This window comes from Schistocerca cancellata, chromosome 1 (genome assembly GCF_023864275.1).
Source record: "Schistocerca cancellata isolate TAMUIC-IGC-003103 chromosome 1, iqSchCanc2.1, whole genome shotgun sequence".
NCBI classification, from domain to species: domain Eukaryota; kingdom Metazoa; phylum Arthropoda; class Insecta; order Orthoptera; family Acrididae; genus Schistocerca; species Schistocerca cancellata.
In genome coordinates, this window is record NC_064626.1 from 1,258,642,488 (window position 1) to 1,258,655,870 (window position 13,383).

Consider the following 13,383-nt stretch of genomic DNA (forward strand, 5'->3'; position numbering starts at 1 on the left):
ATGACCAAGCAACAAACTTAGGAACCAACACAACTGGATACAGATCACAAGTATACACAATATTTATTTCCAGATAAGCAGAATTAAAATTTTTAACAGAACAACGACTAGCTAAACAGATCCGTGAAATAATAAAAAATAACAGGATACCCCAGTCATAATTAGAAAACATCAAACAGGTACTACAAATACTGGAACAAAATAATGTGCAATCAGAAGAAGAACAAAATACAGTAATGGACTCAAACATCTCAGAGCAAACAAACAAAGAACAACACGCATCAGTTAAACAATCAGAGCAAAACGAAATCTTAAGAGAGCCTCCAGAACAAGCACAAATAGAACACAAAGTGATACAAATGTTAGGTACAGAAGAAAAATTTCAGCTGACATTTATAGAATACAAAGACACAAATACAGACATTAGACCATTCTAGCATAGACCCCCAAATAACCCATAAGTCGAAACAACAATAACAACTATCAACACAATCATACACAACAAAATAAATTAAAATACAACTGTGGAAGAATTATAACTACTGGTTTATACAGGAGCACTCACTACACTAAATATACACACTAGGCAGAGATCAGAACAAACCAACACACAGAAGAAACCCACAAAACCAGCATGGCAACACAGGCTACAGATCAGAATAGAAAATCTGAGAAAAGACATCGGACAGCTAATACAATTTATAAGTAATGAAATATCAGACAAAAAACGAAAAAGGTTAGGTAAAATCTTACAAGAAGAAGCGATAGAGCAATTAGATAAAAAGAAGCAGAAATTACAAGCATTGGCCAAACGACTTAGAAGATACAGAAAAAGTGAAAATAGAAGGTAACAAAACCACACAAACCAAAAGAAATTTTATCACACAATAGATAACACACATATTAAAACACACAATCCACCAAACATAACAGACATGGAACACTTCTGGAGCAACACATGGCCAAACCCGGTACAACATAACACACATGCACGGTGGATACAAGCAGAAATAGACACTTACAAGATGATACCACAAATGCCTGAAGTGATAATTTTGCAACATGAAGTCACCCGAGCAATTAATTCTACGCACAATTGGAAAGCCTTTGTAAAAGATAAAATAGCAAATTCTGGTTAGTTCACCTCAACACATTTACATCTAACTAAATTATTTAACAGTTACATTGCAGACCCATACACAGTCCCCGATACACTTACACAAGTAATAACTTGTCTGAAACCTAAAGATCAAGCAGACACAGCAAACCCAGCAAAATATCGCCCCATAACATGCCTACCAACAATATACAAAATATTAACTTCGGTCATTACACAGAAATTAATGACACATACAACACAGAACAAAATTATAAATGAAGAACAAAAAGGCTGCTGCAAAAGAGCACGAGAATGTAAAGAGCAACTGACAATAGATGCAGAGGTGACATATTAAGCTAAAAGTAAACAAAGGTTGCTACACTACACATACATTGATTACCAAAGAACTTTTGATAGTGTACCCCACTCATGGTTACTACAGATATTGGAAATATACAAAGTGGTCCTACATTGATACAGTTCCTAAACATAGTAATGAAAATTTGGAAAACCACACTTAACATCGTGATGGAAGTGCGGTGGAGCACCATCCTGTTGAAAGATGAAGTCGGTGCTGTCGGTCTCCAGTTCTTGCATGAGCCAATTTTCCGCGGGCTATGCGTGAAACTTGCCCGCACGCGTCCAACCGTTTCTTCGCTCACTGCAGGCCGACCCGTTGATTTCCCCTTACAGAGGCATCCAGAAACTATAAACTGCGCATACCATCGCCGAATGGAGTTAGCAGTTGGTGGATCTTTGTTGAACTTCGTCCTGAAGTGTCGTTGCACTGTTATGACTGACTGATGTGACTGCATTTCAAGCACGACATACGCTTTCTTGGCTCCTGTCGCCATTTTGTCTCACTGCGCTCTCGAGCGCTCTGGCGGCAGAAACCTGAAGTGCGGCTTCAGCCGAACAAAACTTTGAGTTTTTCTACGTATCTGTAGTGTGTCGTGACCATATGTCAATGAATGGAGCTACAGTGAATTTATGAAATCGCTTCAATCATTTGTAATAGCCCTGTATGATCCACATATCCTCCTAACCTAGTGGACCGATTTAAACCAAACTTGGTACATATATTACGAACTATCCGGAACCAACTGCTGTGGGGTAATAATCAGCTATCAATCACAGTTCAGCAGATATGGCGTTATAAACAGTGAGATGCATATTAAACTATCGCGTCGTACGTGACGCTGAAATTTACATCATCTGTGCTACTAGTTCTATTCGCAATAAATTTCCCAAACAGTATCCACATATGTGAATCTTCAAGCTTTCCCTGTGGATGTGTTGTAAATAATCTTCACAGGTTTTCCGCCGGATCACGTTGTGCAAATTCCTCGTACCTAGCCACCAGCATGGTTGAACCACCTGAAGAAGTCAGACAGTTGCCCCGAGGAAATATTGTGGAATTTGCACAACGTGATGCGGCGGCGAACCCGTGAAGACTATTTACAGTATTCACATATACCGCTAAATTCACCTACGAAAATATATCATGGTACCACGCATAATACAGGAGATATGACATCATAAACACTCAGCGGCGTGAAAAGCTGTCGCTGGTGTGGCCGAGCGGTTCTAGGCGCTGCAGTCTGGAACCGCGCGACCGCTACGGTCGCAGGTTCGAATCCTGCCTCGGGCATGGATGTGTGTGCTGTCCTTAGGTTAGTTAGGTTTAAGTAGTTCTAAGTTCTAGGCGACTGATGACCTGCGATGTTAGGTCCCATAGTGCTCAGAGCCATTTGAGCCATTTTTTGTGGATGACATTTAAATTTATTACTTCTTTGCTACTAACTATCTGCAAAATATTTCGCAGACAGTATCCACATATACCACTGAATGTACCTAGACAAATAGTTCAACAGATGTGACGTCATAAATACTGAGATGCTTGAAAAAAGGCCGCAACACACATGAAGTACTGTTACATTTATTCTCTACTACCAAGAAACACTTAAAGTCGAATCAACTTAAGAAAATCCCTGACACGTGGCAGTGCTTTTGACAGGGTTAAAATCCGAAGCGCAGATGAATGTAGGCGAAAACAATAGCCGTCTACAGAGCTATGAAGTCTCGTTGCCATAGAGACGTTTACAGTATCACGTCGCAGATATGCGAAGCAGCGGTACTTGCGTATTTGTACGTTATGCCTATTTCTTTGTGTAGAAAATTGGCATCATACCCGGGCAGTTGTGGTTTCATCAGCTAGTAAATAAACAAAGGAAAAAGTGGTATCCACTTTCTACGTGATTAAACCCGCTATCCTGCCTTGTATATGTCGGACTGTAAGACAATAAAATTGAGGTGAGAATACACTTGTTGATTCATAGTCTAAGCCCGCAAACCACACACTGGTGTTGTGGTCTTCAGTCCAGAGACTGGTTTGATGCAGCTCTCCATGCTACTCTATCCTGTGCAAGCTTCTTCATCTCCCAGTACCTGCTGCAACCTACATCACTCTGAATATGCTTATTGTATTCATCTCTTGGTCTCCCTCTACGATGTTTACCCTCCACGGCTGCCGTCCAATACTATATTGGTGACCCCTTGATGCCTCAGGATATGCCCTACCAACCGATCCCTCCTTCTAGTCAAGTTGTGCCACAAATTCCTCTTCTCTCCAATTCTATTCAATACCGCCCCATTAATTATTTGATCTACCCACCTAATCTTCAGCATTCCTCTGTAGCACCTCATTTCGAAAACTTCTATTCTCTTCTAGTCTAAACTATTTATCGTCCACGTTTCACTTCCATACATGGCTACACTGCATACAAATACTTTCAGAAACGACTTCCTGACACTCAAATCTATAATCGATGTTAACAAATTTGTCTTTTTCAGAAACGCTTTCCTTTCCATTGCTAGTCTACATTTTATACCCTCTCTACTTCGACCATCATCAGTTATTTTGCTCCCCAAATAGCAAAACTCATTTACTACTTTAAGTGTCTCATTTCCTGATCTAATTGCCGCAGCATCACCCGATTTAATTCGACTACATTCCAATTTCGTCGTTTTGCTGTTATTGATGTTCATCTTATATCCTCCTTTCAAGACACTGTCCATTCCGTTCAGCTGCTCTTCCAAGTCCTTTGCTGTCTCTGACAGAATTACAATGTCACCGGTGAACCTTAAAGTTTTTATTTCTTCTCCATGGATTTTAATTCCTACTCCGACACTAAGGTTTCCTAATGCTGACTAAAACACTTGACATTTAATCTAGAGCGTCTCTTACGGGGAGACATAAAGCTGGCAGAACCACTTAGAAACTAGAGAGAGGGAGAGAGAGAGAGAAAGGGAGAGGAGACGACGACGCCTTTGGTCCCAAAACTTCTCGAGAGAAGGCACTACAGAAGGAATGCGCCGGTTCTGCGACCCTATTTATACCGGAGTAAATGAATACGATATTCCGCAGGTCCCCGCCAAGCCTAGCGGTTTTTTCCCATGTATATAAATTGCCTCGTTATAAAATGTAGATTACATGCGGTTATCGGGGCAGAGTAACAGGACCGGGGGTCGCGGCACAGCACAGACCGCAGATATCACCTTCCCCCCCCCCCCCTTCCGCCCCTCTCTACTCCCTCACCCAGGACAGTCCCATTCCGAATGCGGACTGGGCGACCGAATGGCCTCCAATTAAACCCTCGGGCACGCAATTGAATTCACTGTGCCCCCCGCTTGCTCTCCTCCTCCATTCCCCCCCTCCCCCACCCCTCTCCCTCACCTCCGATGCGCTCGGCAGCGTCGAGTAATTTCTCGGTGAGTTTATTTGAGTAATAGCATACACGCACACGCAAACACGTATACAGGCCCAGAAACGTACACACAACCACATACAAACGTACATGGCGACACGGAAGCCCCAGACCTCGTGCACGTACTGATAGGAAATGAATTCTGTTATGATTTAATTGCAATACTGATGACGCAAGATTTACTGTGCTGGAAGTATTTATGCTATGAAATCGGCGAAAGTCCGCTGTAATGTGTAAATATGACACAGAAGAGAGCGCCGGGTAATTTTGCGCGAGATTACTAATCACTGCAGCAGTGACGCCATTCGACCACTGAAAAATTTGTTTGGCACATGTTTCAGCGTATGACTCTTTTAAGATATTGCACATTTCTTAGGACCTATTAGAACATGTATGGAAGTCTCCAAGAGGCGAGAGCAAAATGCGACTATAAATACAGGCTTTTTTTTCAAAAATAAATTATTATAGTGTAACAAGGCTGTAACTACTAGATGAATTTAGTTAGAAACTTCAAGTGAAATATAAATTAGAAATCTAAACTGAAAATTCACCTTGGTTCACAGGTACAGGTATCACATAATAGGGGATCAGATTCTTTCAACTAAATTATAAGCCGATCCCTATGGAATATTTTACAAAATAGTCAGCCGGAAGATACGCTTACCAACAACTTTCTCCATTCTTTAAAGAAATTATGGGATGAGAATAGAAATTTCGGAACAGTCAGCTGTCTCGCAAACGGAAACACTGTTTCCCGACAAAAGAGATGGATGAAAGGTTCAAGATAAACTCATATTACAAACAATGTTTGAGAGGACTATAAAAACAATAAGCTTCTGTTCCCTTTATAAATAGGGGAACCAAGCAATGATTTTAAGGTTGAATAAGGACAGTTCTCCAGGATGAGATAGCGCCCCTGTGGGCCATGCCCCTGGCCAGTAGCTGCTGGAGTATTGCCTGTTCCTCGTGTTTTAACGTCCTTGTTAATACAAATCAGTGAAACGAATATCACACTAGACTAATTTGGGATCACTCTACGGAATGTGCACGAGATATTGTTATTTTTTTGGTGTCTTACTGGAGCACTGGGTGTCGTATGAAAGACATGTTGAACGGTATTTTTTTGTGTTTGTTTGGTGTGGCTCCATCTAAACAATGCAAAAATGAAACTGTAAGTATCTGCCGGAACATCGGAGAAAATGCGAATACGGCTTTCAGAAGGGAAACCCTGTATGTTGTATTGGTTTACAAGAACACAAAAGTATCCACATTCAAATGGAATTGTCCAATCTGACTACCAGTCCAGAACAATTGGAGTCATTTGGCGTGGAGACCTCAGATGTTCATATGTTCGAAACGAGTACTCCTTATTAATCCATTGTTGGCTCCTATGATCTGCAGTCGCAATCATCGGACCAGTTTTTCTTTGGCCCGTCCTAACGTGGTTCATCTTCGACCAAGTTTGGAGCGGTAATTTAAATCCCTCAATCTTCTTTGTTGAGTTTTTGTTTGTGCATGCTTCTGTTTGAACGTTCAAGGGGCATCGGCTATTCACTTATGTAATGAAATGGCACACCTGAAGTCGTCATTTCGATGTTATTTGTTATGTAACTGCCAGTTTCAGTGACTGAATGCACAATCTTCATGATGAGGAGGTGAACTCCAATCGTACATACGAGCCCATCAATGGCCAATATGAATGACGTGTTTTCCATAGATATCTGCAGACACAAAATCGCTGTTACAGCAGTCTACGGAAACCAGTTAATGGACGTTGACTACTTATGAGATCGTGTGTAGGATTGGTGTACACTGCCTTAACATCGGTTAAGCTTTGAAGATGGTGTACTGAATTACCGACGCTGGTGGCAATAAAAAAATGACATTGAAAGGACGGCTGCAGGTGTTCTATTCTGTTACACTTCTCTATTGGATCTGGGACGAGGGATAAGGAAGAAGTCTCCCCAAAGACTGTCTCACTGCAACTGGGGGAGATCTGGGCAACGGTTTAATACCGGCTAAATTCTTCAAGAAGGTATCGGTAAACAGTAACAGTAACAGATACACAAGAGACCTTATCTGCCTACAAATATAAACTGTCCATCGAGTGTCAGTTGCATTAAAGGCTCCTTGCAGCCTGAAGAAAAGAATATCTGATGACACCAAAATCCTGAAGTGCAATTCGTTTCATGAACATTCCGGGTAACATATTCAAAAAGCTAGTATGCAAAGGATTACATGACCTTAGACTGATACACGACTTGACCCCTCGCATCAAAGTGTTTACAGGGGGCAAGTCAAATGAAGACGCTGTAAATGATCTCGCTTTCAACAAACCCTCACCTTACTTAAGCTTCAGCTACGGTGATCGATATTACTGGCGCTTTCGTTTACGAAAAGTAGACGTTTTTCATTAGGCAACGTTGGGAGTTAGATTATCTGAAGGCGCTCAACCACTAACTGAGAGCACATTGCCTCATTAGAGAAGCATTATTAATGTGTCCACAAGGATCAGTTTGTGGTCCTGTTTTAGGTGTTTGTCGTTCGTCAGATGAATAACACATTCAACATTTGTGGTTTTTAAATGCAAACTTTGATCACAATCGCAATTATAAAAGCTACACCATGGTTGAGTGTACATGTGCGTAGAAACATAACCTTGTATCGGGTACTGAAGGCGGAGTATTACTAACAAAAATATTACTAATTGATGACTTTCGGTCACGGACAGCCTCTGATGAAGTGTCTGTTAACGTAAAATAAAAGGAATGTGCTTGCTGCTGGTCTCCACCTGCAACATGTTTCCCATGTAGAAATGCAGTAATATTCTGCACGCTTTAAGAAATTACAAGTATCTATTGTCTCTGTCACTGTACACTATTTTGACAATTGGTTACGGAATTTGATTAATGCCATATTCAGGCCCCTACCCACTCTATGTATAGACGACCAGATATTCCGATACTTGCATAAATGGAGTCATTATTATCTGGATTCCGTTAATTTCGATTTTGTAGTGTTTGCTTCGAAGATTTTACAACTTTTTGTCAAGTCTTCGAAATAAACAATCAAAAAACGAATTCACGGAATACAGATATTGGTGGCTCCAGTTTTGCAATTATCGATTTGTCTGACTGTCTGTACATAGAGTGCATAGGGTCTGAAGATGGCATGAATGAGATGTCGAAACTTTTTGTCTAAATTAAGAAACTTCTCAAATCATACTGCTGTTGGTATGTATCCCGTATCTGCAATGGATCAACGGAGATAGAATTTAACTTAAAGTTAAATCAGCAGTGGCGTAAAACGCTTAAGAATAGCGTGGTACGTAGCACCAAGTTGCTGGCTTCATGTGCGCGACTTGTCAGTTTTCTCAGGTTCCAGCGTTCTGGCGTAGGCGGCTCTTCTTCAGCAGCACATCTATACGAGCAGCCCGGACATCCTGCCACGGCTGTAGGGATGGGGGCGACAACCCAGCCGAGCTGCCCGGGATCACAAATATCGGGAGATTGAAATTAAATATTTACATTATCCACGAACCAGGGACGTTCAATTTCACCCCACCCACAGCACCGGTGACGGCAGAAACGCGATGTTGACACTGTGTGGTTTCCATATCTAAACTGCTCCCGCCTTACCGTAAGACATTCACGTCTGCTTTTTTGTGTACGCAGGAATCGAGTCTGTAAACACTGCTGTCTTTGTATAAGAAAGTAGACGTCTTCCTATTTCTTAAGATAAGATCATGGAAAAGAAGAAGTTAATCGTATCGTCTGATGTCAAACGAATTATGTTTCCACTGACTGAATAGCTGTGGTATAAGATTTACGGAGCCGAATCGTACGAGGTGATATTGGATCCGCCGGCCGGAGTGGCCGAGCGGTTCTAGGCGCAACAGTCTGGAATCGCACGACCGCTACGGTCGCAGGTTCGAATCCTGCCTCGGGCATGGATGTGTGTGATGTCCTTAGGTTAGTTAGGTTTAAGTACCTCTAAGTTCTAGGGGACTGATGACCTTAGAAGTTAAGTCCAATAATGCTCAGAGCCATTTGGTTAGATCATTGAAGTCAAGTTTTGCAGCCGAGTGAGTTGGCACAGTGGTTAACACTTTAGACTCGCATTCGGGAGGACGACGGTTGAAACCCGCGTCCGGCCATCGTGGTTTAGGTTTTCCGTGATTTCCCTACATCGCTTCAGGCAAGTGCAAGGATGGTTCCTGTGAAAGGGCACAGCCGACTGCCTTCCCCATCCTTCCCTAATCCGATAGGACCGATGACCTCGCTGTGTGGTCCCCTCCCCCAAATCAATCAAACGAATCTAGTTTAGTACCTGTGTCGTATTCTGTCGACAAGATAACGGAATTTGGCAGTTTACTTAATCTATAATCGACGTTAAGTTGTTTTTCACTATCTATAATTTGCTGAAACTCTGTGCCAAGCGGCTGTAAGCACGAGAAATGTGGTAAATATCCTCATAGATATTTCGATGGTGGCATGGGTACCTCGTAAACCGTACATTGAGAGAAAAAATAAAATATTGAAACGGCAGTCTGTGGCACTGCTCTTCATCATCTATTCCTACTGGAATTTGAAAGCCGCTATTTGGTTAGCTAGCTCAGCTCTGTCCATACTTATTCTACATTTAGCACCAACATCTGGTGTGCATTTTTCGAATCAAGTTATAGACCTCACGCTAACGAATTCCCTACAGGAAATTAAAGTGAAAAGGTTTGATGTATGTGAGACCAGTATCAGAAATGGTTCAAATGGCTCTAAGCACTATGTGACTTAACATCTGATGTCGTCAGTCCCCTATACTTAGAACTACTTAAACCTAACTAACCTAAGGGCAGTACACACATCCATGCCCGAGGCAGGATTCGAACCTGCGACCGTAGCGGTTGCACGGTTCCAGACTGTAGCGCCTAGAACTGCTCGGCCACAGCGGCCAACTGGGTGTTGTGTGCTGTCCTTAGGTTAGTTAGGTTTAAGTAGTTCTAAGTTCTAGGGGACTGATGACCATAGATGTTAAGTCCCATAGTGCTCAGAGCCACTTGAACCATTTGAACCACAGTGGCCAGCAGCTGTATCAGATTTCACTTATTAATCTATCAAATATTCTGAAAAACTCTAGCATAAACAGTTTTACTCCAACTGAGGAGTTTCCAGAAATAGGCAAACGTCGGGAACCTTCAGTCGACTACCACTTTTGCTTGAGCACCAGTTCTCCAAGCTTTGAGATCCTACAATACCGTAGTGAAGTAGCGCCAAACCCCTGTTGTTCAAAATGAGACGGTAGCTGTAAGATGCAAGAGCACTGTTGACACACAAACCACGTCACGGCTGTTCGGTAGTAGTCAGTTCTTTATGGTGCTAGTTGGACGAAACAACAGCGTGCGTTTGCCGTCTCGGGCCAAGGGAGAGGCTTCTTCTCGTAGGCAGAAAACAGGAATGCGACAGGCAGAAGCACTACCAATTAATTCTTGAATAGTCTTTCTTTTCTTATTCACATTACGGGCCTCTCTGTGCCTACGCCCTTGGAGAGATGCCTATACCGACAAAATCTCTATATGGACCTGTATTCGAAGTTTCATACCTGAAGGTAAATTAATGTTATTTTTCCCAAAGAGTGTTAAAACTACACTGCTGGCCATTAAAAATGCTACACCACGAATATTACGTGCTGTAGACGCGAAATTTTACAGACAGGAAGAAGATGCTGCGATATGCAAATGACTAGCTTTTCACAGCATTCACACAAGGTTGGCGCCGGTGGCGACACCTACAACGTGCTGACATGAGGAAAGTCTCCAACCGATTTCTCATAGACAAACAGCAGTTCACCGGCGTTGCCTGGTGAAACGTTGCTGTGATGCCTCGTGTAAGGAGGAGAAATGCGTACCATCACGTTTCCGACTTTGATAAAGGTCCGATTGTAGTCTATCGCGATTGCTGTTTATCGTATCGCGACATTGCTGCTCGCGTTGGCCGGGATCTAATGACTCTTAGCAGAATATGGAATCGGTGGGTTCAGGAGGGTAATACGGAACGCCGTTCTGGATCCCAACGGCCTCGTATCACTAGCAGTCGAGATGATAAGCATTATCCGCATGGCTGTAACGGATCGTGCAGCCACGTCTCGATCCCTGAGTCAACAGATGGGGACGTTTTCAAGACAAAAACTATCTGCACCAACAGTTCGGCGACGTTTGCAGCAGCATGGACTATCAGCTCGGAGACCATGGATGCGGTTACCCTTGACGTTGCATCACAGACAGGAGCGCCTGCGATGGTGTACTCAACGACGAACCTGGGTTCACGAATGGCAAAACGTCATTTTTTCGGATGAATCCAGGTTCTGCTTACAGCATCATGATGGTCGCATCCGTGTTTGGCGACATCGCGGTGAACGCACATCGGAAGCGTATATTCGTCATCGCCATACTGGCGTATCACCCGGCGTGATGGTATGGGGTGCCATTGCCTACACGTCTCGGTTACCTCTTGTTCGCAATGACGGCACTTTGAACAGTGGACGTTACATTTCAGATGTGTTACGACCCGTGGCTCTACCCTTCATTCGATGCCTGCGAAACCCTACATTTCAGCAAGATAATGCACGACCACATGTTGCAGCTCCTGTACGGGCCTTTCTGGATACAGAAAATGTTCGACTGCTGCCCTGGTCAGCACATTCTTCAGATCTCTCACCAATTGAAAACGTCTGGTCAATGGTGACCGAGCAACTGGCTCGTTACAATACGCCAGTCACTACTCTTGCTGAACTGTGGTACCGCGTTGAAGCTGCATGGGCAGCTGTATCTGTACATGCCATCCAAGCTCTGTCTGACTCAACACCCAGGCGTATCAAGGCCGTTATTACGGCCAGAGGTGGTTGCTCTGCGTACTGATTTCTCAGGATCTATGCACCCAAATTGCGTGAAAATGTAATCACATGTCATTTCTAGTATAATATATTTGTCCTATGAATACCCGTTTATCGTCTGCATTTCTTCTTGTTGTAGCAATTTTAATGGCCAGCAGTGTATTTCTTTTCTCTTAGCATGCTACAAGGTGACATTTACACTGAGGTGACTAGAGCCATGGGACACCTCCTAATATCGTGAAGGATCTCCTGTTTCCCGGCGTAGTGCGGTAACTCGGCGTGGAATGGGCTCTAAAAGTCGTTCGAATTCCCCTGCAGAAATATCGAGCCGCGCTGCCTCTATTCATAATGGAAAAAGTGTTGCCGATGCAGGAGTTTATGCACGATCTGACCTCTCGATTATGCCCCACAAATGATACATAGGATTCATCTCGGGATATCTGGGTTGCCAAATCACTTGCTCGAATTGTTCAGAGTGTTCTTCAAACCAATCACGGATGACTGTGCCCCGGCTATACGACAACGTTGTTCGGGAACGTGAATTACATTCAGTGCCTGCAAATGGTTTCAAGTAGCCTAACATAACTATTTCCAGTTAACGTTCGCCTCTGTTGGACCATTTCATATACAGGGTGTTTCAAAAATGACCGGTATATTTGAAACGGCAATAAAAACTAAACGAGCAGCGATAGAAATACACCGTTTGTTGCAATATGCTTGGGACAACAGTACATTTTCAGGCAGACAAACTTTCGAAATTACAGTAGTTACAATTTTCAACAACAGATGGCGCTGCGGTCTGGGAAACTCTATAGTACGATATTTTCCACATATCCACCATGCGTAGCAATAATATGGCGTAGTCTCTGAATGAAATTACCCGAAACCTTTGACAAAGTGCCTGGCGGAATGGCTTCACATGCAGATGAGATGTACTGCTTCAGCTGTTCAATTGTTTCTGGATTCTGGCGGTACACCTGGTCTTTCAAGTGTCCCCACAGAAAGAAGTCACAGGGGTTCATGTCTGGCGAATAGGGAGGCCAATCCACGCCGCCTCCTGTATGTTTCGGATAGCCCAAAGCAATCACACGATCATCGAAATATTCATTCAGGAAATTAAAGACGTCGGCCGTGCGATGTGGCCGGGCACCATCTTGCATAAACCACGAGGTGTTCGCAGTGTCGTCTAAGGCAGTTTGTACCGCCACAAATTCACGAAGAATGTCCAGATAGCGTGATGCAGTAATCGTTTCGGATCTGAAAAATGGGCCAATGATTTCTTTGGAAGAAATGGCGGCCCAGACCAGTACTTTTTGAGGATGCAGGGACGATGGGACTGCAACATGGGGCTTTTCGGTTCCCCATATGCGCCAGTTCTGTTTATTGACGAAGCCGTCCAGGTAAAAATAAGCTTCGTCAGTAAACCAAATGCTGCCCACATGCATATCGCCGTCATCAATCCTGTGCACTATATCGTTAGCGAATGTCTCTCGTGCAGCAATGGTAGCGGCGCTGAAGGGTTGCCGCGTTTGAATTTTGTATGGATAGAGGTCTAAACTCTGGCGCACGAGACGATACGTGGACGTTGGCGTCATTTAGACCGCAGCTGCAACACGGCGAACGGAAACCCGA